The 8,522-nt window shown below is 36.6% G+C and overlaps 1 pseudogene; it reads right to left on the bottom strand.

Annotated features, from left to right (window-relative positions):
• Positions 1-15: 15 nt before the first annotated feature.
• Positions 16-4,802, bottom strand: LOC129462202 (keratin, type I cytoskeletal 18-like; annotated as a pseudogene).
• Positions 4,803-8,522: the final 3,720 nt, after the last annotated feature.

The following is an 8,522-nucleotide window of genomic DNA, read 5'->3' as shown; positions in this document are numbered from 1 at the left end:
TGTGATCTTTCTCCCTCAAATCCGTAACTCAAGTCCAATAGTGAGAAAAACATCAGACAGATCCAATAGAGGAGTATCTTTCAAAATACCTGACCAATGCTCTTCAGAGGGGTCAGCGCCACTAAAACATTACAAACAAGAAAAGTCTGATAAATTGTCATGGCCAAAAAAAAGCCTAAGGAAACATTACAACTAAGTATAATATGGTATTCTGGATAATATCCTGGAAATGAAATGAATAGAGGGCAACAAATAAGGAAATCCGAATAAACTATGAACTTTAGTTAAAAATACTGTATTAATATTATTTCATTAATTGTAACAAATTTGCCATGCTAGTGCAAGATGTTAATAATGGAGAAAGCTAGGTGTGGGGTATTTTGGAACTCTACTACCCTCTCAATTCTTCCTGTACATGTAAACTGTTACGGTGCAGAGAGGTTTTAGATTTTCTATCACTTTCTAAAATGAAATATTTTTGTCAGTTTTTGTGTTGCTTTTCCATCAAATTCTACTCCTTTTTTTCTTAACCTTAACTCTGCAAAAGAGTGCTGTTGGTTTAGATGGGATGTCAGGACTGGTGACATTAGGGAAGAAAATTTGAAAGAAGTGATGAAAGATACCTAAGAGTGCATAACTCTACTAGACGCAGTTAGGATTGGCAGAAAATCATTACTTTCCCATAATAAAGTCAGGAATATGATAAAGAAGATTAGAGAGCTATTATACCAAACATTTGCTGAATTACATCACTCATGTAATGAAATAAACACATCTGTACACAAAAGTGACAACAATGTATTCCATTTCTAGATCTTATTTATTTATTTAATTTCAATAGTTTTGTGGGAACAGGTGATATTCAGTTACATGGATAAACTCTTTAGTGGTGATTTCTGAGATTTTGGTTCACCCTTCACTGGAGCAGTGTGTACTGTACTCTGGTGTAGTCTTTTTATCCCTAACACCCCTCCCATCCTTCTCCCTGAGTCCATTGTATAATTTTTATGCCTTTGCATTCTTACAGCTTAGCTCCTACTTATAAGTGAGAACAATGTTTGATTTTCCATTTCTGACTTAATTCACTTAGAATAATGGTCTCCAACTCCAACCAGTTGCTGCAAATGGCATTATTTCATTCCTTTTTATGGCTGAGTAGTATTTCATGGTGTGTGTGTGTGTGTGTGTGTGTGTGTATGGTATATATGGTATATATATGGAATATGATATACATGATGTGTGTATTATATATGTATATGTGTATATCATATATATCTCTCTCTATATATAGATATATATATGTATAATGTTTTCTTTACCTACTAGTTGATTAATGGACATTTGGGCTGGTTCCACATTTTTGCGATTGCAAATTGTGCTGCTATAAACATGCATTTGCAAGTGCCTTTTTCATACAATGACTTCTTTTCCTATGGGTAGATACCCAATAGTGGGATTGCTGGATCAAAGGTAGATCTAGTTTTCGTTTTTTTAAGGAATCTCCATACCGTTTTCCATAATGGTTGTACAAGTTTACATTCCCACCATCAGTAGTGTAAAAGTGTTCCCCATTTCTAGATCTTTAAAGAGTAAGGGAGTTGATACGGCAAGTAAAATATTCTGTCCTTCAAGAAAAATGGCTAAAGCTTTCAAATGATTTTGCAGGGTTTCTCTGATGGCAAAAAAAAAAAAGATCATTGTACTAACCCAAAATATAAAGAAATAAATAAAGATTGGAAAAGATTTAGTAACATTGAACCAAGTGATGGTGCCAACTGCTCAACTCCCATTTTTAGAATCCATCAGAAAAAACTTTGAAGATTTGATTATATTAAGTGATAAGAGAGAAAAGAGCTTTGGGGCCAATAAAAAAAAGTACAAAAATGACTGATTTCTTACAATACTATTTAAGCCTATCTAGCAGAGCAATGGGATTCAAGAAAAAAAAATTGAATAAGATAACATATTTTCAACACACACATATATAAGCAGCTGCAACATGTCCTGCAAAAAAGGAAAGGAATGACCTCTGTTAATGGGTATCACATGTTCTTCAAAAGTTTATAGAATTCTATGCATATAATGCCCATTCCACATACCAAAAAAAAAAAAAAAATCCTGCTTGATCCAGTGCTATGAACCTGCTGAAGCTTCAAGCAGACAACTGAATAATTAAACTTTCACAGTTAAATTTTAACAACCTTGAATGTCTCCATTATTTGCCAGAGAAAGAATGACCAGAGGACTTCATTTTTCTCAATGACTCTTCTCCTTATTTCTGCTTGGCTACCTTCATTACTTTTGGGTCATAAAAAATGTATCATATCATTTCAAAAAATTATCTTAAAATCAAATATCAATAGAAATGTATTAAACAATAATCATTAAAACTAATTTAACAAAAATAAAATATCACCAATTGCTTTTGTATTTGGTATTATTTTTATTTTTATATTTATTGTGTTTTATATTAGTGTTGAGTATTATTTTTATATAAATATATTTTAACGGTTTAATAAGATCATTCATGAATTCGAAACTCTTGAGCCCATATGTTAGCCACCCCAAAACAGATGCTTCATTTCTTCAATCAGTGATTATTCTACTAGTTTTAAAAATCTGACCATGATGTTTGGGGAAGAACTCTTAAAACTATGTTATAGATTCCATAGTTATTTATTTTCCAAAAGTCTAGATTTTTTTCATAATAACTAGTCAATGTCAGGTGTAAGGCTACTTGATTTATTCTCATTTCTTGATTATATTCATAAACAAATAAAAATTTTAATCTAAGTTAAACAGGTCAAAGTAGCAACAGACATAAAACACAATTTTATGTTTTTTTTTGCTATATCACTTCCTACTAATTTTAATTTTTAATTATTTTTTCATGGCAAAATATGTAACATAATGTTTGCCATTTTAGCCATTTCTTAAGTGTTCAATTCAGAGGTATTAATCACATTCACAACGCTGTACAACCATAATCGCTATTTTCAATATGTTTTCATCAACTCAAATAGAAACTCTGCAACCAGTAGGCAGTAACACCCTCTTCACTCCTCTCTCAGGCTCTGGTAATCTCTACTCTACTTTTTGTTTCTCTGAAGTTGCCTATTCTAGATATTTCCTGTGAGTGGAATTACAAAATATGTGTTTTTTGGTGTCTGGTTATTTAATCTAACACAATGATTTCATGTTTCTTCCATGTTGTAGCATGTATCAGAACCTCATTCTTTTTTATGGATGAATAATATTTCAATATGTTCATGTTGTTATGAACCTTATTATATATACAATTATATATACAAACATACATATATATTTATATGTATAGAATATTATTATATATACAAAAATAAATATATAATATTTAATTGAAATTTTTGAAAAAAATACTAGATTTGTTCAATGCAAAAATTACTTCTGTTGGAGTAAAAGTTAGTGATAAATAATAAAAGCACATATTTTTATTGTAATCAGTTTTCTCCACTTTTTAAAACCTATGGAGAAAATTATAAACTAACGACGTCCAGATAATGAAATATTATTTCTGTATTTTCCCTTTTATTTTAATGTTTCTCTGCCTTTTCAGTACACATTTGCTATTGAAACATAAAACATGCTAACTCAGTGAGATTAAATAGGACCAGAAAAGTTATATACCTCCTCCCTAAGTTTAAGCTTTCTGTGATAAGACAAATATTTGTGGCATATCATAACTCTTATACCTGACAAGACTACAAAATTTTCTACTCGACAGATCATAAAATTACAAAAAGATCTATCATTCTGTATAGTTCAGTGTAGCAACTAAACTGAGATAACTTCTGCACAGAGAATGCACTTCTAGGATTGATAGTGGATTGTGTGAAGTTGCCAGTTGTTTTTACTACAATAAGTTTAAAAACAAAGAATATATTTTATCCCGAAGACAGTTTTGGTGAGGTGTTTAAAGCATAGAATATATTTCCAAATGATAGAATGTTTGAAAAATTAGTTAGGTTCCCTATCAATCCTGTTAGTCGATATAGAGCTAAATGTAAAAACTTCTGACATTGGGTAACCAAAACTGCTGTTCGATTTTTGTTTGGACCTCTGAACTTTTTATTGGCCTCCTATTACCCAAAGGACACCTTGCTTCTGCTGCCTCAAAACCTCAGAACTTTAGTGTCGTTGGTGTCAGATGCTACTTTGCCGTCCACTATCCTGCAAGTGGTGGTCTTTCGGATGGCTTGCATGGGGTTGCTGCTATCCAGGGCATCACCCGGATTGAAGTCCCTCCCATCTTCCAGCAGGCAGCAGTAAGGTGGCCAGCTTAGCTGACAGTTTGACCTTGATGTTCAGCAGGGCCTCCTCATATACCCGGGCCTGGCACCACCCCTCTGCCAGAGTCTGCGCCAGCTCTGACTCCAGGTGCAGCAGAACCCCATTGAGCTGCTCTATCTGCATGGCATAGTGGGCCTCCATCTCCCTTGAGCTGTTCTCCAAGCTGGCCTTAAGATTTCTCATGGAGTCCAGGTTGATCTCCAAGGACTGGACTGTACCTCTCAGCTCCGTGAGCATCACCTTAGCATTTCTGATTTTGGTGACTGCATGGTGATGACTGTGGTGCTCTCCTCAATCTGCTAGGACCAGTATTTTCCAGTTCCTCTAGGTTCTTCTGAGCCAGCTCGTCACACTGATCTGCCAGGATCTTGCTGGGGTCCTGAGATTTAGGGACATCTACCTCTATGGTCAAACCAGAACTGGCAAACTGGGCTTGTAAGTCTTTTTTTTTCCTCTTTGTGGTTCTTCTTCATGAAGAGCAGCTCCTCTTTGAGAGCCGAGATCTGTCTTCAGCTGCAGCTGACTGACATTGGTGTCATCAGTGACCTTCCTGAGACCATGAATGTGGCTCTCCACAGATGGGCATATGGCCAGCTCTGTCTCCTACTTGACTCTAAAATCATCAGCAGCAAGATAGGCATTGCCAATCTGCAGAACGATGCAGGCATTGTCCACAGAATTTGCAAAGATCTGAGCCCTGAAGTCCTCTATGATCTTAACATAATGTCCTCAGTCTCTGACCTGGGGCCCCTTCTTCTCCAGATGTTCCCAGATTTTGATTTCTAGCCTCCGATTCTCAGTCTCCAGGCCACCCACTCTGTCCAGGTAGGAGGCTAGGCAGTTATTCAGGCCTGGCATGGCCTCATTCTTACCCTGTATGCCCCGCTATTTCTACCAGATCCCCAGTCCCCCAGCCTACCCAGAAGCTGGTGGAGCTGAAAGAAAAGATCCAGGAGCTAGAGCCTGTGGTGCTTGCATAAAGGATAGCCAGACTGCTGGCAAGCAACTGCATGGACCCCATGGACAGGCAGTTAGTGGAGAAGGTGGTGGAGTGGGTGATGAATCTCATGTCTGTTTGTTACAGAAAAATTAAAGAATGCTAATAAAATAAAAGTAATAAATCATTCCAAATCAAAATGTTAGTAACATATGTCAATGTAAGAACAGGCACTCAGTGTTTTTTTATTACATGATAGGAATGTCCACATAAAAATAAGAAAATAAAAAGCAATTTATCAACATTGAATCTTTGGGAAAGGGACAACATTATAAATTTTGAACAATTTCTGTGTTATTACAGACGAGACTTCTTTTAAGAAGTAGTCTCCAGCTACTAAAAGCAGGCAGCTTTGGGCAAAGCAAATAAAAAGCACAGAATAACACCACAAAGGTCTTAATTTGAAGGAATGAAGGCCAGAGGAGAAGGTAAATAATGAATGATGGAGACTGTATTAATGTTGAGTATGCTGACACAACAGACCCCAAACTTCCAGTGCCAAAAAAAAAAAAAAAAAAAAAAAGCCTGGTCTTTTCTTTTTTTTTTTTTTTTTTTTTTGGCACAGGGTCTAACTCTGTTGCCCAGGCTGGAGTGCAGTGGCACAGTCTTGGCTCACTGTGACCTCTGCCTCCCAGGCTCAAGAGATCCTCCTACCTCGGCCTCCCTAGTAGCTGGGACCACAGATGCCTTCCCTCATGCATGGCTAACTTTTTGTATTTTTGGTGGAGACAGGGTTTTGCCATTTTGCCCAGGCTGGTCTCAAACTCCTGAACTCAGTTGATTCTCCTGCCTTGGCCTCCCAAAATGCTGAGATTACAGGAGTGAGCCACCATGCCCAGCCTATTTCTTTCTCAGCTGATTGTCCTGGCTGTTATTTGGGTTGATAGCTGCATTTTCACTTTGCAGACATCCAAGGCAGACTGATGGCTACTTTGCCATCTTCAATATGTGGATTCCAAGGTCACCAGGGGCATAACCATCAGCCAGAAATGGGGAATGGACAGCATAGAGGTTGCTCATGGGAGGTTTATTTGAGCCACTTTTGGAAGCTGTACACATGACATCTCTTTACAGTACCTTCATTAAAACAACCATGTGTCTACACTCAATTGCATTGGAGGCTAATTCTAGTCTAGCTGTGTTCTCAAGAAGAGGCAACCAATATCTGTTTATCTGCTTGTGTGTTATCTGTTTGGTGGACAGCTGGCTGTCTCAGCCACAGAGATGATTCTACTTCAGGTAGTATTTTCTATTTAATTATGGCATACTGAAGAAAATCTCTGGTTGAACTTCTTATGTCCACTTTATATTGCATAGCTTCTTTTCAGCAAATACATATTAGTATATACATATACATATTAGTAGCAAATATATATTAGTATACATTATTAGAATAATGAAAAGCTTTTTTTTAATAAACAAGGTTAATATTACTCCAAATATTATGATCCAGAATACACCCAATGTTAATATTTATGCATATATATGTCCTTTTAGATAATCTATTTACCTATCATCTGTTTATCTAATAATGCTCCATTGAATTTGTCAGATATTTTGGTTGTCAAGAATAAAGTCAGATCTTGTTATTGTAAGTGAAAATAAATTTATTTTAAGACATCAGGTAGCTCACAGACTCAGTGAAAGATTCCAGAATACCAGGTTCTGCTGTTACCCCAACAGGAACAATGCAGCCAGTAAAACTGCCCAATCACATGATAGAAATATTTCTGTCATCAGAACCCTTTGCTCTACACCAAAGATGGTGGGGGAACTGGATACCATATTGTTAGCGTAGTTGCTCCAGAAGAACCAAATGCCTCTATTTCCATGCTTTCCAGAACATGTGAACTCCCCTCACGTAGAGAGCATCTCACAGCATTCATTTTGCATCTAAATCTTGCATATGTGCATATGATTTTTAGAAACCAAATCAAATACTTATATCGCTGATATCCTGTAACAAGGAGCATAAGATTTTGCATTAGATTTTAAGCCTTTGTAGCACATAGGAAGGCAAATTATGAGTTGTTGAAATAAGAATTGAGTGAACCTATTTAAAATATTTGCCTGCTGGGAGTGGTGGCTCTCACCTGTAATCCCAGCACTTTGGAAGGCTGAGGAGGGTGGATCCCGTGAACTCAGGAGTTCAAGACCAGCCTGGGCAACATGGCGAAACTCCGTCTCTAAGAAGAATACAAAAATTATCCGGGCATGGTGGCACACACTTGTAGTGCCTGCTATATGGGAGGCTGAGGCAAGAGGATCCATTGAGACTTGGGAGGTTGAGGCTACAGTGAGCAGTGATCATGCCACCGGACTCCAGCCTGGGTGACAGAATGAGACCCTGTCTCAAAAAAATAGAATAAAATAAAATATTTTCCAGTGAGATTTGTCTCAAAAATTTGTTTCTTAATGGTTATTTTAAAAGCCATTATTGTTATATTTTTAACTAGCCAGCTACTGAACTGTATTCTAGTTTCAAGAGTTTTTCAGTTTATTTTTTGTGTGCTTTTTAGATAGATAATTATATTTGCAATAATGGTATTTATCTTTTCATTTCTAATATTTATACTCTTTTTCATTTCTTTGTTTATGGCATTAACTATTTTACCAAAGTTATCCTAACTTTCAAGTTCTCTCTAAATAAGAGATAAATACTTGATGATACCTGTAGGCATAATGCTTCTTTTCTTTTCTTTCTTTTTTTTTTTTTTTTTTTTTTTTTTTTATTTGAGATGGAGTCTTGCTATGTTGCCCAGGCTGGAGCATAGTGGCGCGATCTCGGCTCACTGCAATCTCCACCTCCCGGGTTCATGCCGTTCTCCTGCCTCAGCCTCCCGAGTAGCTGGGACTACAGGGGCCTGCCACCACGCCCAGCTAATTTTTTTGTATTTTCAGTAGAGACGGGGTTTCACCGTGGTCTCAATCTCCTGACGTTGTGATCCGCCCACCGTGGCCTCCCAAAGTGCTAGGATTACAGGCGTGAGCCACCGCACCCGGCTAATGCTTCTTTTAAGTAGATATTTAATAATAGGAAAACATTATTGACTCTAAATGCTTTGCTGACCGTGTTTGCTTAAGGAATTATCTTTATGGTTTGTAAAAGAGAGAACTAGTGGTTCTAAGATTCCAGTATAAAACTAGTAATTAGACTAACTTAAATAAAAAATAACTTTAATTATAATAAAACTAG

The sequence above is a fragment of the Symphalangus syndactylus genome, chromosome 2 (assembly GCF_028878055.3).
Source record: "Symphalangus syndactylus isolate Jambi chromosome 2, NHGRI_mSymSyn1-v2.1_pri, whole genome shotgun sequence".
In the NCBI taxonomy this organism is placed as follows: Eukaryota; Metazoa; Chordata; class Mammalia; order Primates; family Hylobatidae; genus Symphalangus; species Symphalangus syndactylus.
This window is presented reverse-complemented; position numbering and strand designations above follow the sequence as displayed.